This window comes from Numenius arquata, chromosome 5 (genome assembly GCF_964106895.1).
Source record: "Numenius arquata chromosome 5, bNumArq3.hap1.1, whole genome shotgun sequence".
Classification (NCBI taxonomy): domain Eukaryota; kingdom Metazoa; phylum Chordata; class Aves; order Charadriiformes; family Scolopacidae; genus Numenius; species Numenius arquata.
The window spans coordinates 62,853,833-62,874,616 of NC_133580.1; positions in this window are offsets into that span (position 1 = coordinate 62,853,833).

Consider the following 20,784-nt stretch of genomic DNA (forward strand, 5'->3'; position numbering starts at 1 on the left):
CCAGTGCTGAGTACTCATATGTGCAACTTTAAGCACCTAAATTACTTTCCATTTATAGCACTTACCTTAAAAACTTGGTTTTCCAATTTCATCACAGGTGTTTTGGTCACTCATTTCACATGGCATTCTCTTGCTTGATGGCTATTTTACTTCTAAAATTGTAAAACCTCTCAAAATTGTTCTGTAAAGACTTTCACTGTATCATCTCATGAAAACATGTTAATTATGGCTCCTTCAAAAGTTATACGACATGCAAATACAAGGTGAAATAAATGCAGTTCAAAAAATTTTAATTCCTTTAAGTATTTCTGGGAAGAATGATATACAGATCAATAAAAACATTTAATCTCCATTCTATGAGCACTGAGTACTTTCACTATTATAAAAAAAATATCTTAATCGATTGTGATTTTTTCTCTTCTTTGCTTCCTTTAGGGCTAATTTTCTTAGAACTCTTCAAAGGTGCACTTTCATACAAAGGGATTAATGTGTTTTGTGGATTTCTATCAGTTTGGAACAGCATGTTCTTTGCAGTTCATTGCATGCACTGAGAAAAATCTACATGTGAATTAAAGCTTTTTCTGAAGGAGGTCCTGCATACTTGCCTAACAAAATACATTACGAATATAACAAAAACATATATGCACAGACCACAGATATAAACACTTTACAAGGGTAACTCCCATTCCCGTCTGTCTTCTCCTTGTGTATCAAACAAATTACTGTAATGTAACAAAGGAAAGGCTGTTCCTTAAGTTGCTTTTCAATTGGAGCCTTGTCTTTATCTATGCTCAGAGAGAACAAAAATGTTTATTTATACATGTGGCTCTTTATAGTTGCTACTCAGAAAGTGCTGCGTACAAACATCCAGGATTTCTCCAGCAGAACGAACACAAACGCACACATTGAAGATAATGACTATAGGTGAAAGTTCCATTTGGCAGTTGTCCACACAGCCTGAAGATATTAACAAGGGGACTTTAGAGAGAGATGCCAGATTTCTCTTCATAACTACCCAAAGCATTGTTACAGAGATGTCTGGCTCCAGGTTCAAGAATTTTTTTCCAGCTAAAAAGAACTCCAGGAGTTTTCTTTGATTCTGCCTTTGATGGGCCCCCAGTAGCCCTCCCAAGGAGATGATGATGAAAGACAGTGATGAAGAAAGTTAGACATTTTTTTAAGGAAAATCACCCTCTCCAAAGACTTTCAGTCTTGAGGACTAAGTTAAGAAAAGAGGAAGAAAAGTTGTAGACCAATGGGTCCCTGAAACTGATGCCTCTGGCTGTGTTGGAAGAGTATCAGAATTAAACAGTAGGGACAGAACCATTCTTTTTAGTCAAACTGTTTTTCATTCAAATTCAGTTTTTCTCCTCAAATATTTTAGCAATATAGAAAATGTCTTCTCTCTTCAGTTTGAATTGTATGATTCTGGCAAACCATTCCCTACTGTGGTCTTCTACACAGTTGATCATTTAACAACACCTGAAAAAGATTTATAGGAGAGGATCATTGAATCTTAGGATTTCCATGTCACTTGAAATAATTGGAAACAAAGAAATTTTCCTTCATTCATTTACCTGAAAGGCCCATCTACCTTCTTAGTCAAGACAAGAGTAGTTTTTAGACAGCTAAAACTGTACAGTGAAAGCTAATGAAGGTTATTTCATTTAGTTGCTGGCAGAAGAGTAAGCTGTATTTAGTGCTTGCAGGAGACATATTGGACTATTTCCATGCCAAATGAGCAGGTGAGATATTCACATGAAATGTTGTAAGTGTTGTAAGTATTGTAAGTGGATCATGAAGGAGAAAAGCAAATTATTTTAGAAAAGGTCATTCAGTTCTTCTTTTATTTATAATTTCTGAAATTTGTTCCAGCTATTGAACTGTTGATATATTTATTCCAGCTGTTACACAAACTATCTCTGTTTCTTTCCAACCTGTTGATTAAAATGCGGAAAAAAAAAAAAAAAAAAAAAAGGGTTTCCTTAGTATAAGAAGAGTAAGTTACCTATGGACAAATCCTGAATTTTAAGCTAAATATCTCTATAGAAAGCAATGGGGAAAATAACTCACCACAGAAATATGGCCAAATGATCCTCCTGTAACTTTTTTTACCTCTTTTAAATCAGCGGCAGACATATTTACCTTACCAAAATATAGATATCCATAACACAAGTATTTAAGCTGAACTTGCAACCCTCAAACCCCATTATGGTCTTTGAAGAGGAACAGCAATTTTTTGGTAAAATTAATCTCAGCCTATTGTAACAGTCAAAAAGAAGAAGATTTTCACTCTTATTGGAGTGTTTCTCCTTTCATAATTTTCTATTAAAGAATATTCAAGAGTTTGAAATAGGAAATTGAAAGATATATGGGTTTGTATCTATTAATATCTAAGTATTTACCGAAAACATTTTAAGCTAGACCTTAAAATGCAGAGCACTGGGAATAAAAAGAAAATGTAGAGTAGACATGAGAATGCATGTAGTTAGAAAACTCAAATAATGATTTTTGTGATAAGAAAAATATTGTAGGTAGACTAAAACCGGTTTGAATTGGAAAAGATTATCAGGAATCTCCTATTAATAGGAGACAGAAAATAAATATATAAAGATAGCAGGTAGATTTTAGGAAAGACAATATTAAAGCTAAACAAAAACCTTGTTTGTTTAAAGATGATTTCACTCCAAGAGGGCAAATAGAGACTACTGTTGTTTTCATGTGTGTCTGTATATATATATGTATACATATGTATCTATGTATTACTTGTTACATTTCAACTCAAAATCTTAGGATCCAAAATTATAAGATACAAATTCTCAAGTTCTCCTCTCTGCTTGCCATTCTTACTGTAGTGTCCTCTTCTCTGAGTTACTTTCCTGATTCTTGAGTCCCTTAATTCCCTGTAATTCCTTGTTCTCCAAGTTTCTTCCCTGCTTCTTTGTTCTTGTCAATACCCACTCCAAATTTGTCTTTTCCTTTAAAGCCCCTCAAAGCATAATTCCATTAATTATAAGTCTGAATTTAATACTTATATACTTATCAACTTTATGCACATAATTAACAATTGCTTAGAACTATGATCTCTTTTCTTTCATCTTCATTTCCAGTATTTCATTAATTAACCCGGCTTTAACATTACACAATTTCATATTTTCTCTCTCACACATGCACAGAATATATGGAAAAGTATCCCACTCTCTTATACTCTTCTTCAAATATTTCCTAAAGACTTTTCCTTAAGACTAATGTAATTATTGATTGTTACCCAGCAACTGGTAAGTAACAACTATCAAACTCCCTTTGCTGTGTTTGTCTCCCTTATTCTTCTCAGTCTTACAATTATTAACTCCCTTGAATCTTCTTCAAATTAAAAAAAAATAATAAAGTAAATACACAATAACTAAAATGTATAAACAAGAACCGTTCCCGGTTTTCCTCATTTCTGTTTTCTTATTTACACCCTCATTTTCTAACCTTTCTTTCACTGGTATCTTCTGAACTTCTTACTGCACAAGGCAAAGGACATTTTGTTATCCAACTCTTAGAGTTACTGTGTTTCACTGCAGTCCTCACTCACTATTGTGATATGAGCATTTAATATTAACATTTCTTTAGTGACTAAATAGTGATTTTAGTCCCCAATTAAATAAAGAACTCTGCTACCCAGAGCTCTCCATACAGTACCCTAAGTAAAATTTAATGCTGATAAATTAATCAATTAAAAACAAGTAATCAGCACCTTAGAAAATATTTATTTTAATTGTTTATTTTTCTCCTTTACTGTCCTAGGCCCACGAATTCCATAGGGAAGACATATACAGGCAATAAAAGTTTATTATTAATATACATGGGTTAAAGGAGATCAGAAAGAAAATGAATCGAAGACATGAAGTGTTTTCATTGTGCCTGCTCCAAGTCACTGCAGAATTTCACTTTCTGTCTTATTTATTAAGCAAAAGACAAATTACCCTGATGTCAAGGAAATATACCAGGGAGGAAAGTGAAACGAGTGGCCAGTGTACTTAAATATTTCATGTTGTTTCCCTGTATTTTCTTTTAAGTTTTGCTTTTACATTTCTTTAAAAAACAAATTAAAAAAAAATTTAAAAAAAGGAAAGCAGACTTTGTGGAAGCCCTTCAGCAATTAAAATTCCTCTTTTTCCTGTCAGCTTTAACAATCAAGGTTTGCAGCAGCACTGACATCAGTTCAGACTTATCACCCCTTTGGCAACTTGTGCTTCCTGATATCAGAGAAACGTTGTAATAAAGTAGATCGTTATTGTATTTCCCTCATTTTTTTTTCATAGATTCAGTGATTAACACTAGTAGGAATCAAAAGATCATCTTGTCTGACCTGCTTTATATCATAAACTATTACTTTTCATAGAGTTACCCTATTTTGAACCCTGGTACCTCTCTTTAACTAAAGTTTAAGTGTGTTTTCATAAAGCATCTCATCCAGAAACACATCCTGCCTTGATCTGAAAACAGTAAAGAAGTCCAGCACAGAATCCACTGGTTTCTTTTGACAATTTGTTTTTCAAAAGTACTAGTAATTCCAAGCAAATTTTTCTAGATTTTTCTCAAAAGTTTGGGTGCCAGGTTTTTTTTTCAATGTAAAACCGATACACGTATTAGTGTAAAAGTCCCAGGCTGGTTACTGCTCATTTTTCCTGACGCATTCTTCCGAGGCTTCTATATCCCTTATTGTCATAAGCATCCCAAGACCTCCCAGCCTGCTACAACTCCAAGTGCTGTCAGAATTAATATTCCCTACATCTGCAGGTAGGACTGCATTCCTTATTCTTATCTAATTTTGTTCGCATAACGAAAGTTTTCCTTTTTCTTTATTGTGGGTTTATAGGAACATATTATGGAATTATTATAGGAATATTATGGAATCTTTTCATTCATCTAGTAAACTCATCTTGAAAAACTCTTCATGCTCACTCTTTTCTATTTAGGTATCCCTCTGTATCAATTATATTCCTAATTTTCATCAGAAGTGAAAAACTGTCTCCTTTGAATCATGGCCTGTTTCTGTTATTTCTGCTCATTTTCTTTTATTTGCTGACATTGAATAGAAGTTATGGTCGCTAGCCAACCATCAGTTTCTAGCCCAGTGATTATTACATTGTCTTTCTCTCTTGTGACGAAATTCAAAATACCTTAGCGTTAGAAGATTATCTTGTATGATTCCTTAAATACTTAAATGTTGTTTTACTACTGCCTGCCTGAAACCTTCAACATTTATCTGAATGCCAGTCCTCCATTGTACTTTTTTTTTTCTTTCTGCACAGTATGGACAGACAATAAACACATCGTGGTTTGGTGTGAGCCTGTGGTCTGTCACAAAATCTTACAGATCTCCCTTTCTGGACAATGTTCATGAGTATTCTTACCTTCAGCTGTTCCAGGGTCCAACCATCCAAACTATTAATAGTTTTACAATAGGCAATACCTGTCATAAAGAATGGCACCTGTTATGCCCTCCGTTTGCTCTGCTTTTTCTATAAATCTTACAGCCTGTGATTTAAGGATAACAATCCTATGAGTCACCCCAACTGGCTTCACTGATTTTGTCCACATAACATTTTTCTCGCCAATGAGAATTTCCAGTTTGTCTCACTTGTCACGCAGATTCCTAGTATCTGGAGGCTGAAAACCACCCTTTTCTTTTTGCTCTTCATTGCTCATGATGCTCCAAGTCTTGGTTTGTACATTGCTTGCCTTCCTCATAATTTTGTAGTGTATAGTTAAGTCTATGTGGAGATTAAAGGGAGTTTATAGCATAATGCTTCTTGAATGCCACAGTAACCACAGCAAAAGCTGTGAGATTAAGGAGGATGTCCTGAAAATAATCTTTCTCTATGCTGTGGTAGCAATGCCCACCTTCAGGATACAAAGGCTACCAGCTGGTAGTAGCCTTAGAGAATAAGGCTCTTGAGTCAAGATTCTTGCCGAGCACCTCAAACAAGTAAAGTCATTTGACAGCCCAAGACAGAAAAAGAAAGAACTTGCCTCAGACACAAAAAGGAAAAACTTTTGAAGTTCTCCTGATGTGACGAGGGAAAACTAGTGCTCTGAAGACCAATCTTAAACATCAGGACTAACACATACCATTTTCCACCTCCAGTACTTTAATGAAGAACAAATGCTGCTGAGTGGCGTTTGGTGCCTGAGGGCCCCTACCAGATTGCTGTACGGTCTAGTGTATTTCTCTGAAAAACATTACCTGAGTCCTGCATTAGAAGATTTCTTATCCAGCTACACACTTTTTGTGCTTTTGCCTGTTGCTTACAGGGGTCCGGGGGCATGGGGAGGATGAGAATGTGGAAGTGAAAAGGGAGACAGGATGTTTGTTCATGAGCTGCTTACCAGAGAACTTGTCTTTCAGTAGCCACTGTCAGAACCTGGTAAAAACACGCCTTTGATTTTTCTTTTCTGTCATGAAACATGAAACGCTGCCAGCATCTATTTTTCTCTGCCAAATATCCAACATATTTTGCCTTTTGTGGAATGACTGAAACTGAAATCATCTCCCTGTACGACTAGGGTAATGTTCCCTACATTTTCAAATCATATTTGGACTTCTTCCATAAAGATGTTATCTGAATTATGGCAGTACCTACTGTGATGCCTGTTAGGCACCGACTTCCCACCTGACCATCGCCAACAGCTGCAGAGGAGTAACAAAACTGGCAACTTAATTCCAGCAAGTGGGAGGTCAATTCAACATCTGACTTTCTTATCTTCTGCTTATTTGCACATGACTGCACTTTTTTTTTCTCTTTTGCTGGTCAAAGAGTCTTTCAAGCGTTTCAGTAATGCTTGCTTCACTGCATGTTTTGTTAGGTTGTCAGATTTCTGTAACTCATTTAGAATTTGTTTTATTTCAAACAGAGTGGGCAAAGTGGATGCAGATTTTTCAGCTTATGCATTTCTAGTATATCTCCTAGAATTTAGATTATGATAATTGAATCAGTAGGAAGCAGGTTTAAGCAATTTATGTGTATGAAAAAGTAAGTAAATGTAGTTGCTACTTCTGCGGAGATACATAGTTGAAAGCATACATACAGCAATAGCAACACTCAGAAAGAGAAGAGTATATAAATTAGGCTTCGTTGATACTTGTCTGGTATATCTTTTTCCCTAAAGTCTTATACTCTGTCAGTGCTATGAACTGATAAAGTAACATTTCAGAAATAACATGAAATCAGAGGAATCCGGGTAAAATTGCTCGCATCTCAGCATTAAATGTAACGGGAAGCCTAAGTACCCAGTGTTAGAGCACACCAACACTTTCAAAGATGATTTCTGGATTCTCCATGTTCATTCAAAAAAAAATTGAAATGACTGAAGCTTAAATAGTAACAAGTTTAATTACCATTGTTGGCGCTTTAAGCTGTGAAAAAAATCTACCATTCTCTGCCTCTATATGGCCTAGAAAGCACAGTTGTAGAGGTGTGGTAAGTGTCAGACTTGGCTCCCCATCTGTGGAGCGTTCGATGTCACTGCTCCTAGGTTGCCCCTCAGAGCAGGCTGAGATGTGGGTACCTGGGTGCATCGCTCATCACATTCACAAGGCAGCAACGTGAGCAGAAGCAGGGGGTGAGGATGTGCCGAAGACTTGCTTCTTCCAAGGCAGACACTTCCAGTGGAGTGCAAAAGTACACGGTGGTACTGATCATTTAAAGAATTGCTGTTGCACCTTGATCTTCAACTCATGTGTTTGTGGGGGATAAGGAGTTGTGAGATAAAGTTGTAAAGAAAAGGTGGAATAAAATGTCATAACTTACTGTTTTTAAATGTTAACCTCATATGATACTTTGCATTACATTATCAAATCAGCACCAATTAAAATTAACTAAACTGTATTATATTTTTTAAAAATAGTTATTATATTAAACTTAATTTTACATAACTAAAAATTTTTGCATATGCCAAAGTTTCTTCAGTGAAAACTTCATGCTTCAATTGACAGGCATTATCTAAAACAAGAGAGAGGGAAAATAACAAGGCAAGACTGTAGGTGAAAGTAGATGGGATTGGAAAGGAAAAAGATCATAGAAAAGATACAAAGTTCTTATAATAAAATAAGAAAACCTGTGAAGAATACTGAAACAATAAGGAATGAACGGAATTTACGAGAACCAAAAGACAGTATTTGAAACTATTTTGACCAAAAAGTAAAAAGAAAGAGACGTATTCTACTGAGGGTGCTTAAAGAGAGAACCCAAAGCAGCTTTGAATTAAAAGTCAGGGTAGATAGGAATTTCTCTACTAAACATTATCCAGCTATTTCTGCATCTAGTTTTTAAAATGGGTCAATACTGTTAGTTAAGGGAATCCACGAGCAGCACAGTACAAGACATGTTAGAAATATCTTCCTGATGGTAGTGGATGGTGTCCAGAACCCATTTTTCCAATGAGGAAAAAAAGTAGGCGAATGCAGAAACCAAAAATTTATTCTCTATGCCTGGGAAACATACAAGTATGACAGGTTTTATTAGTTGTGGAAAACAGTCCAACTGAGTAAGGATTTCAAAATTCAATTGAAAAGAAGAACAAACAGAGGAGTTTTGAGCAAGCATAAGTGAATATAAATAGAGAGGAGTAAGGAAGAAAGAAAAGTGAAAAGTAATAATGTAGTTACAGACCTGTGCAGAAAGTATAGGTTGATGTACCTAATAGACCTATATACAGGAAGCCATAGTCTAACAAAGTCAAACAGAAACAAGGTGAAAAAGCATAGAATGAAGTAGAATAGGCATATACTTAAAGATTTTAATGAATTTGTCTGTAAAAGCACAGAAATTGTTAAAACTAACATATAGATATAGTTATATAGTTATAACTATAATATATAGTTATATAATATAGTTATAGTGTTGGTGATACATTTGCTAAAATATGTGGTTTAGTAAGGCTGGCTGAAGGACGGCAGAAAATTTTTGGAGAGCATACGGAATGATACCAAAAGACGGTGCTACTAGATGAGGACTAAGTTTGGAAGTCTTGAGCTATTTATGATTGAAGAACTAAGATTGACCCACACCTGGTTGATATAATCAGGAGGGTTTTGATTAATCCTAACGAGTTTTAGATATGTTTTAATAAGCAGGTAAAAATTTGCATGACACAAAACCAGAAAAGATGTCCAACACAAAATAAGAGAGACTAAATCCAAAGAAACTTGAGGAGTATAGGAACAGAAAAATGTCTTGTGCAACTGTCTGCATGAGTTGGGCACTCAAGGGGAAACAACTCTTTCAATAGTCACCTAACCTGTAGAGCACAAACCAAGCACACTTTAGCCCTTGCACTTTTTTTATGTTTGCAGATTTCTGAGGTACTGTATAAGACTGATAGAAGTGAATGACGTGACTTTCTCTGTAATCTGCTCCACAGAAACATCAATGTTAAATTTTGTTTAAACCACGTCTAATAAAGACTTGTGGAAACTAATTGACTGTGAGGAGAAGGTTGTAAGATTTTACTGAGGTGCCAGGATATAGCTTTGATTAATAGGATATTAAATAACACTCGGTAATTTGACTGGTCATGAATTAATCTCTTTTCTTCCTGTTGATAGATCTCATACCTCACTTATCACTATGTCAGACGTTTGATATAAGGTATTAAATCATTTTGAACATTTTTTAGATTACTCAATTATAAGCCTTGTGACTGTTTTATCTCATATCATTTCTTTGATGACAGCCCTTTACATTAAAAAGTCTAGAGGAATCTAATGACTCAGTTACGAAAATTTTGCAGCTAGCAGTAATTAGCACAAACACCTGGTTGTAAGTAAAAGACAGAAAAACAGTTTCTGAGGGAGATGCCCTCATTACAGAATAGAAGAAATACCAGGTTTTGTTGGTTTAAAAAAAAAAAAAAACAACATACAAATCCAGAGAGACCACTGAAAAAGGTGGGAAGATACATTGGAGGACAGATCATATTTTATCCTTTAGTGCTTTGTTATGACAAACCATGAACACAAATAATAAAATGACAAAAATATGTGTCCATGGAAATGTCCAGAATGTGCCAGTGGATACATTCCCATTCAGGGACAAGTCCAAAATAAAGGTATTTAATGGAGAAGCAAAAAGTGCAGTGAACATGTTATTTTTCAAATAAAGCACGCATTCATTTTAGACGGATTTTGTAAGTGAGTGGATACACTATTTTTTCAAGTGAGTAGGAAATTTTCAGTTCTATTAAGGTCTACAGAATTTTGCTTCAGTTTGGGGAGAGTTTTCTGAAACAGATTAGAAATGTTGCCTCTAATATTGCATTTTAATTGACTTTTAAACTGAATATCTTTATCCTAAGAGATCACCATTAAAATCAGCTAGGCCTGTAAATATTTATGCAGAATGAATTGTGGGACCATGGCTTTTCTGCTCCAAGATGAAAGGCGGGAGGGAGCAAAGAGAAGACAAGTGTGATAGGTCCCCACTACTTACATTGCACTGTATTGTTTCTGTAAGGGGACCAACAAGGGATCTAGTACTGCTCCCAGAAAGAGAAATGAGAGACCAGGAGACCCACACTCATCTGTTTTCTCTGTAGGCCCAGGATCAAGATATCATGGTAAAAATTGCCAGTAAAGAGAACAAAAACATTTAAGAACATAATTAAACAGCATAAGTAAAATAGTATTAGAAAATCCACAATAATAGTGACTAACGCAGTTGACATCTGGCACCGCTTTACATGCGCATAGAGTAATTGAGCTGACTAATTGAACTTTTTTCTTCATTTTCATGACAAGGCTTAGGATCTAAAATTTAAGCAAAAGGTATTTTCTGAAAATACAAAAATATCCAGAATTTATATAATAATTTCCAGGAATTGCTGGAACGACTCATGACCTTGTGATCTTAGTAGTTCCAAAACATATAATTTGACTATACAGACAGTAAAATTACAGCCCAAAATGGTCCTTGATTTTATCTCATTTCACCTTGCAAACTCACAAACTTTATTTCCATTTTTTTCTCCTTTTTGCTGTTATGGGGTTGATTTTACATTGTGCGAGTAAAGGCAAAGAGAGGATCTAGGCCTGAGAAAATATTGTTCTAGAGCATAGTGTCCAAATTTAATTTCCTTAGGTGGTATCAACATAGGACTATGTTGTACTGTTGCAGAGGCAGACTCTGATCTTGAGCTTTCAATGTCCAGCTGTTCTACATTTCCTCTAGAGAAAAGGTGGTAATCCATGTTGGTGTGTTTCATTTTGAAATAATTTGAGTCACACACCACTATTACGGCAACCAGAATCTGGCATTAAATATTTAAGATGTTAAACTAGAAAAGGAGAAAGGAGTTTCATACTACCACACATGATATTAAGCCAAGCTAAAGAGAAAATCTGCTGCAAGCACCCCTGTCAAATTTCAGCAAATAGGGACTCACCCCATTCTGAGAAACCCATAACTACTAAATACAAAGATATTTTCCTGGAGTATCTTTCATATATATAGCTTCCTCTCTATTAAGATAATTAGGCCAACCTAGTAACTTTTACAACAAGACCTTTTTCTCCATATAAATAATGCTGAAAATACATCTGCACAAGAGCTGAGGCTCTTTAGCATATGTCCAGTGGTATAAAAACCACTCAGTAGCAAACTAATTCAAAGAGAAACTCCATTCACCAATCAGCTATAAACAAACAAATACAGTTCACTGCCCCCCTCAGACTCAGTGGAAAACTTACTCTCATCCATTTCCACACATTTTGTACTATCCCCAGAAGAGCCCTTTAGTAGTATGTGGGAAAAATAAGGGCCCAAATATGTTGAATTTATGAGAGAGGTGATATAGCTTGATTGTTTGGCTCTATACAGCTATAGTAGTACAGCAACAGGAGAAAGACTGCTACTTACTTCAGTTATGTGCTTTACGGGTCATAAAGAAAACAGCTGTTGAAAAAAGGATATCCAGCCTGGATTCCTGTGTTACATGTTCACTTAGGAATGTATAGTTCAAGCTCGAGACACTGTATTGTGCACCAACATAAACTTTTAAAATTATATCCCCATGTTCATTTTTTCTAATCTTGCCATGAGGAAGTCGTAGACAATAAGGAAAAGTTATCTGACAGAGATAATTTCCAGTTAGAAGTTCCAAAAGCTAGTTAGGTGTATTACAATATACCTTCATTGAAGGTACCAAAGGCAGAGAACTGTCCTGAGTTCAAATTCTTTAAACTGATGAAGACACTTTCGGTAAAATGATGGATATTCTGCCTGTCATCCTACATGTCTTCCCCAAACCATCCTGATCGCATCAGTCTTATAAAGGTCAAGCTGAACTCATTTGTCTCCCACCTCTTGAACTATCAATGAGATTATATTGATCTTTGTCCCATCAATCCCTGATATGAGGAGATGATGAGGTAAGCCAGTACAGCTTCACGCAACGGTAAAACCTCCTACTCTCCCAAGTCTTTCATCTGGTGTGCACTTACAAAGTGTAAAATTACAAACAGAGGCAAATTTCTTATGCGTGATACCCATGGTAGCATTTAACACACAGAATGTGGCTGGGAATAATGGAAGATAATGGACTGGCAGACCATATCCCAAAGAATATCAGGCCTTAGCAAGGTTACAAGCAAGAAGAGCTTTTGATGAAAGATTGTGACATATAGACCTCATATGTATATGTGTATAAATGAATGTAGCGTGGCTCTGTAGCAACACCATTTAGAAAGGAAAATAAAATCTCCCTTTTGAGGCTAGTGGCAAATCCTCAACTGAAGTTCATATAATCTGTTTCAAATTGATTATTCTATGTATTTATATGCAACTCCAAGCTTAAAAGATGGTTTATATTAAAGTATCATTACATTAATATGAAAAGCAATTAATTTAAAAATAGTTGTATAGAGCACATAATTATCACTCCAGCTGCTCAGGATGTGATTCAACAGAATCAACACCACCTTAGTGTGGTCCTCAAATCCCATTTAAACCCTCGGGGCCACAGTATCCACTGTGAAGGCACTTACTGTCCCTGCCTAGCCTCACCTGGGCCTCTCCCCACCCTTCCCATGGCCCCATTTCAGCCCAGCTGGGACAATCAGTTCCTGCCCCAGAGATGCTGGAGGAGTGCCAGTATCTGATTCTTGTCTTCTATTCCTCCTGAACAGACCCGGGGCCTGCTTTCTCTCTTTGCTGTGTCTGCTGAGGAACCTTGTCAGCTGCACCTTTCTCTACCCATCATGGTCAGGTGCTTCTTGGAGAGGGCACCACCTGTGTTGGGTCACCTTTGGCTCCTGGCTCATCCTCCCTCATGGAGCAGAATGGCACTCATTGCTCTCGGGCGCATTAGTCCAGGTCCTTTCAAGTTACAAGGAACATAAATGTTCAGCCACTTGAATCCAAGTTGCCTTTGTGAGAACTTCAAAAAATCTGTTGAGTTAGGGACTGGGTATACACTCATCAAACTTCACACAGCTCTCAGGCTCCTGTAGGATTTTTCATTTCATTATGGTCTTCTGGGGTCATTTTAATCCCCGATTCTTTGGTTAGAAAGGAAAGTAGGAAAAATTGGTACTTTGAATACTTTTAGTATGATTCATCAATGAATTTATGCTTTAGAAAACAGTTTTATTTACAATGTGCTCCTTCCCCTGCCCAAGAAGTGTGTTCTCTGCACAACGATTCACAATATAAACATTATAAACTGCAAAAACACTGATCTGCCAAGGTAGCTTATTGCCACTGGTATGTGATTGCTGAAGTAACAGGAAATATTTGTGTTTCTGCTATAGTTGTAAGAAGCCTTGTGGGATAATTTTCTTAAATGGGGTTAAACTACAAGATGACTAAGATGAATTGTTACTTCATAAATAGGCTTAGATGTAAAAAGCGTTGCTTGATAAAAGGTCCAAATGTATGCCAGAGAAATGATGAGAGAAAAAGGAATGACTACTTCAAACAGCTTCCAGCAGCTGCCGAACAATGAGCACCCTGAAGCCCCGTTCTTCAGCAAACTCTCAGACTGCATATCTTGTACGGTTAGAAAGAGGAGAGGCTTGGAAAAGAAGATTGAATGAGACTTCCGTTCAGCCAAGAATAACACAGAGAACATACAGCAGAATTATTGGATTCTGGATACTTGAGCACTAAGAGACTTCTTTCCACTGCACTGAAGGAATGGAAGGAAAAAAGAACTTCTGAAGAGCTAGGATGAGAGCTCATAAAAGAAGCCAAATGGTCTCACCTGCCCTCTATACCATTACACTCACTGAGATGAACAGAAGATATTCCTGCTTTAAGGAGGGAATATTTCTCCACCGTTGTGTCATCTTTGGGTCAGCGGTGGGGCTCACTGAGAAAGGTACAGGCAAGTGTCCAAGTACTGCTAGTGAGGATTCTGTGTTCCAAGGGTTGGTACATCTTTCTACAAGGGCCACAGAGCTTCCCATTCTTTCTCCCTGTACCTTCTTTTCTTAATGGCTAGAATAGAGGACATGCAGATAAAAACTGACATATTTTAACAAATCCCATTTTTGTTTTGTATTTGTCTAGCTGACTCCTTTTACTCCAAACTCTCTCCACTGCTTTGTGGAAAAAAATCAGTTTAGCTGCAAATTTAACATCAAGTGATTAAAATAAAAAGCAATAGAATAATGTGTTTGGCACGGTGATAATGGTGGAGGGGGAGGATCATCTAAATGTTCTTAGCGCTAAGATTCAGGAACCAAAACCTTGGGTTTGTTATACAGGAATGAGAACAAGTAAACAAGATAAAAGAGGAAAAGGAAACCAGAGAACTGTGAAAAAGCTTGTTGGCATTACAGTGAATGATATTACAGTTTTGTGACCCAGTCATGTTTGTTATTAATGAAGTATAGTTTTAAAGAAGTATTTTAGATATAAACACATCTGTTGCATTAACAATGGATACCAGCTTTGACTTCTAGTTCACTCCACAAGACACTTTCTTAAACTTAAGGGAAAATATATTATGCCTACTCTTTCCTATACAAAGGTGAACTTTACAATGAGCAAATTAATGCCATCTGTTTATAGTGTATTTTACTTTGTATTGCTAGCAGTTGGTTTATACTCACAACAGATTATTAAATATTGATAGAACCGTGGACTTAACAGTTGTGCCTATTAGTGGCTATACCTTTTAATATACTTGACTTTGTTATAGATTATTAGGAAGTGTTCTGTCGCCTGTGAGGCATGGAACATGAAATGGTTCCCGTTTGATTCTTTGTAGATTATTAGTATAATATAATAGACTAAATGTGGTTACTATGAGATTGCCTCCAGCTGTGTAGGAACCAGGTTCAACATTCTACGTTCCATTCCATTCTTATGTTCCTCTGTTCACTATTTTGGTACATAGATGGTAGGTCACTTGAGGCTATATATGTATGTAGATACATACATATATAGATGAGACAGGTTTAGATGAGACAGGTTTACTGAAGTGTAATGTCAAGAGAACAAAGTCATTCATTGGTTGATGAGTCTCAGAAAGAAAACGCTACATTCCCTGTTCAAGCCAATGTAGATTAATAATCTATTCCATTCATAAGGTAACTAAAGATTTTGGGTGAGTATGATTGTGTAATTTGGTTGATATTAGTCTCTCTGCCTCCATAGTGGGAACTGACAGAGAAATTTTAAAAGTTCCTCTGATGGAAATAAACTATGAATTTGTTGCTAAGACCAAAATCAATCACATACTTTACCAGAGCCAAAGTGTTCACACTGGGGAGAGAAATTCTTCCTTCTGCATAAGAGCTATAACTACACCCCAAGGATATTCCTACTACGAAATTCACCAGGAGACACATTGATTGTCTTTTCTTGACCCAGAGAGGGATTTTCATCAATAGAAAATGCAATAGCATAAATGACTGCCTTGTCCTACTCCCACTGAACTCAATGGTTACAGTAAGAATGGGAGTGGATTTATATTTGAAAATCATTCTACAGGTTATGGCTTTTACACTATCATCTTTTGATCTCTTCCAGGTCGGAGGTTGTTTGTTGAACTGCTGTATTTTTTTAAAAAATAATGTTATTATTAATATTGATACTCCCTTGTTTGATAAACTGACTTCTCTTAGAACAGTACTGCTGAAGATACTAAAAATTAACAAACCTTTGGTTATTAGTTATTCAGCTTATTCAGGGACCCAAGATTCTTCCTATAGCTTGGAACTCAACTTTGAGGTTCTTGGTCCTCTTGAAGTCATGATTTCACAACATCTCCTATGAAGAAAGAGTCTTCTGAGCCTAATGGTTTTAAAAAGAGGCAAGCTCCTTCTAAAGAGCAGAGAAATATGCCTAGTCAAAACAACAAAGAAATCAGTAGGTTTATGTTTTTCTTTACTAATAACCTTGCATATATTTGAAGGGTTACATGTTGAATAAATAGGAATAGACATCATTCTAGACCTCCCAGGAACATGTCCAACCACGGTAAAAATTATTAGGTTAGGTTCTGTGAGCATTATTATTTATCGTTAACATATTTATTACTTTATTAATATTTTTTTAAGTCACATGGATGTAAAAATTTAAAATCTGCATCTATGAATTAATCAGATTATTTTTAAAGTAACTTGAAATACATTTTTTTTAAATGTTATAGCATTTGTCTTTCTTTGGTAACAATTTCACGTGTTTGTTTTGGAAGTTAATGGTGTAACATATGCTTCTGTCAGTGATATATCAACAAACTGTATTTATACTGCATTGTATGCTCTCCTAGCCCACCACAGCTGAGGTCTGATTGAGACTATAGCCTCAAGTGACTATAAACCAAACAATTATTTTTGAGACTAATGTGTATGCTTCCTAATGATTCACAACATTAAACTCTCACTTGGCAAGACAGCAAAAGCCCTCCTTTTTTGCTTTAGGCACAAAAATTCTGAGGAACATTTTTTTTAAATGGTCGTGGGTGACCAAAATGCAATTTAAAACTTCAATGGTATTTGCTCAGGGTTGCTTGCTTACTTGTAATTGTTTCCAGAATGTTTGTTTGGAAATTTGTTAGATTATGTATCACACGCAATAACTCTATATGCCAAATTCACTGCTGTAATACTTGGCACTGCAATTGGTTATGCTTATTTCAGCACCACTTAAAATAGCTAGTTCTTTATGTAAGCAAGAATAAAGGTGATTTCAGCCTATGGTTCTTTTTTCCGCATGTAATAGCATTAAATGAGTTGCAGCAGGAGTTATTTCTGACTGTATGTTCTGCAATTTATCATGGTCACTTTTTCTCCTTGATAATAAAAGTAAATCCCTTTCTTATTTTTTTTTTTTGCCTTCCTTTCTTCTTTTTTTTTTTTTTGCTTTCTCCTTTTTTTTTTTTGTTTCTTTTCCTTTTTTTGGAAGTAATTTTTATTTCTATTTTCATATCTGGAATAGACTGCAGGTTATTGTAACAGGGAAATAATTTACACATAGAAAATATCTCAAATCTAAAGCAAGTTTCTTAACACCTTAAAGTAATGTACCTCAGACATGATTTTAGAGTACTTGATTTTAGAGAACCGCAGGAATGACAGCAACATAAACATTAAATTTGAATATTAAACTATGAAAAAAAAATTCTTATGTTCTCTATTGTGCATGCAGTTTCCAACTATATAAACATTTTATAGAAACAATAGCTTTTAATAAGCAAAATCCAGATCTTTTAATTAAAAATAATCTTAAAGATTTACTGTGGGTAACCTGTATATCACCTTCATGTGGTATCAACTAAGACAGTTTGCCTTCTCTGTCAAAACAACTAAAATTGTAGGCAATTTACTAATGTGATTTGCATAACTTTTCAGACTATACTATGTATTATTCATTATAATCTACCACAGAAACATTCTTGTCAAATAGATTTGCCAATGTCATATTCACTTCCAATCTAATATTCCTAATGTAAACCTCAGAAATTCTTGGTTCAGAAAGAACAGTTATAGAAGGAGTTAGAATGGGGTACTTCCCTTAAGAAATCTAGAACTTCCATAACCTAGAGACAGAAAATTAATTAAATAGGTAATGCATGAGATGTTCACCATTCCCAAAGCTGTGCAGTAAAAGTTATGAAGAAAATAAATAAAATTCATGTGTTTTAATACAACACAAACCTGCAATACCTTTCATCACTTTATGGTGCTATACAGTTGAAGAAGATTAAATTTTTAGGTGAAGGAAAGTAAAGTCAATTAAATCCAGAATTCTATATCTGTAGCCTATCAGGTTAGGAAATTTTACAAGCAAAGAAGAACAAAGCTTAAAGGGCTCTTCTTGCAAGTTTTCCTCAGAGCTTTTCACCTGAGAATGTCCCTTTCTGAACAGTAGATAATCAACACATGTGTGTAGTTTTCTTTTCCCCTGCTTTTAGATAATTTTAGACCTATCCACACCTTAAACTAAGGGAACTGAAGGTCAGCATTAACACTTTTTTCCATGAACACAGATGAAACGTTAAAGAAGTAGAAGCCAAGCAAGAGTTGGTAATTGGTAGAGCAAAATCCTAATTGTGAAATATGGTTTGATTTAACAGGAGTTACAGAGTAGAAAAGATATTAAGTATTCCTCTGAATGACAAAGGTTAAAGTAACAGTTCTTTTGATTATTTTATCTGATGACGTATTCAATATAAACAAGTTCTCGTCCTTTATTACAAGTTGCATTTGTGCAAATGATTTGGTTTTCCAAAAGTATCTACAAATGAGGTTGCATTTATTCATACATGGTATTTATGTATTAATTGGTACATTTTTGTGTGAGTATTCATAGTAGAATGTACTCACTTGTATATCTTGTCTAAAAAGGAGAAAACAAAATATACAAATTGAAAATAAATGATTAATTTCTCTTTGCTTTAATCAAGAATGCATACAAATATGTTTAAATGTGCTGCACGAATACAATTGTAATTCCTGAGCAAAGGGAGATAGGAACATGTTTTAAATATTCTGATAGTTGCAGGTGCTGCTTATCAGTTGCTATGTTACATTTTCTAATGAACTTGCACTTGCATTTCTCTTTGTAATGATTAGGTCCCTTTCTCAGCGAATATACGACCAAGCTTACAATTTTTGCTACTAACCATAAGCTTTGAATTTGAATTCCAGGTACTCGAAGGTGAATTACCTATCACGAAAAGAATATTTTTTCTTGAGAATATTGAACAAATACATTTATATAATCCATCATCAGTCTATAGTTAACTGCAGAATATGCAATTAGTTCAAGTGCTCAGTTTCTAAGGTTGTTAACACAAATTCTTCTCTTCTTAGGGCTGTGCTTGGTGGAGAATTTACTCTGTACAACTTGTGTGGCTGGAATTGAGCTGACTTCCTTCATAGCAGCCTGTATGGTGCTGTGCTTCCGTTTGTGGCTAAAATGATCATTCTGATATTTGCTTTCCCTATTAATCTGTCTTTGTCTCAATCCAAAATCTTCTCCCTTACCTTCTATTTTCTTTGACTTTCACAGGAGACGTCCACGGTGAGGATGGGTGGGTGTTGGCCAGAATAAAAATGCCAGAGTTACGTGAGTTGTAACTAATCTGGAAATAACCTATGACCGGAAAAGAGCAGTACCCCTATTCATAAATACACACACACCCCCCCCCAAAAAAAAAAAAAAAAAAAAACCACACCAAAAAACCAACGCCAAAAAACCCCAACAGAGTTTCAAGCAAAACTATTAGTCTGTTAGCTTGATTTCAATACTACTTTAAATCATACAATGAATATTGAAGGAAATAATAATTTAGAATATGATGCTAAATAGAGTATGACACATTTCCAGCATGATTTTTATGAAGGTTTTATTGTATGAAATAGTATCATTTTCTCTGGTAATGTTTCTCAGATGGCTTAGTTAATTATTCAAATTTAGGTACAGGAATTAGATAGTGCCCCATAGCAGATTCTTATTTCAAGTAGAAATATCTGGATTAATGTGTGCTACAAAACAGAGAGGATACCCAGAGAGGGAAACAGGTGAGAGTTTTTATAATTTGTGGACTACATTAGTTGGGAGTTTCTACTAATACGGAAGATGACAGCATCGTTGTATAGGATGAATTAAATGACAGTGTTAACTCATGCAAAATAGAATGAAAGTTAATAGTACAAAGTGAAAATTCATGTATTCTCTATATTTTGTGGAGAGAGATTTAGAGGGTTAGATGGCTTCACTTCTTAAAGCAAAGGCCTTAAGAAGAGCGTATGATGGCATTTCAAACACTTCCGGAGGATAAACATCAAGATACAGATGAACCACTTAGATTACAAAATAACACCAGCACAAGATCAAAAAAGTCATAAATTAGTCATGAATACATTTTGACAGCAAATTAGAATACAGTTTCTAACCATGTGAAGAGTGATATTCTGGAAGTGTTCCAATTAGATAAAAGAAATGTGAATGATTTCAAGATGGAGTTTGGTATGCTTATGAAAAGGGTGAAAAGAGGTAAGAAATTAAGTGTACAGTGTGGGCCTTCAGATAACAAATGTAAGTCAAGAGGTTTGATTTAGAGACTGGGACACTGGTGTTACAGTCAGGAAATTTTGGCGTTATTAAGACAGCATTAATCTCATTTCAGTGTAAAGTGTGGTCTACTTCCTCAGTCTAGGAAATTTGTTAGCAAATTCTTCACATTTGTGGGACTCTAGGACACTAATGATAACTGTCACCTATTCTCTCTTCCTATGAGCCATTAGTGTTGTGACTTTGGTCTTTTACTGCAGGTTTAAAT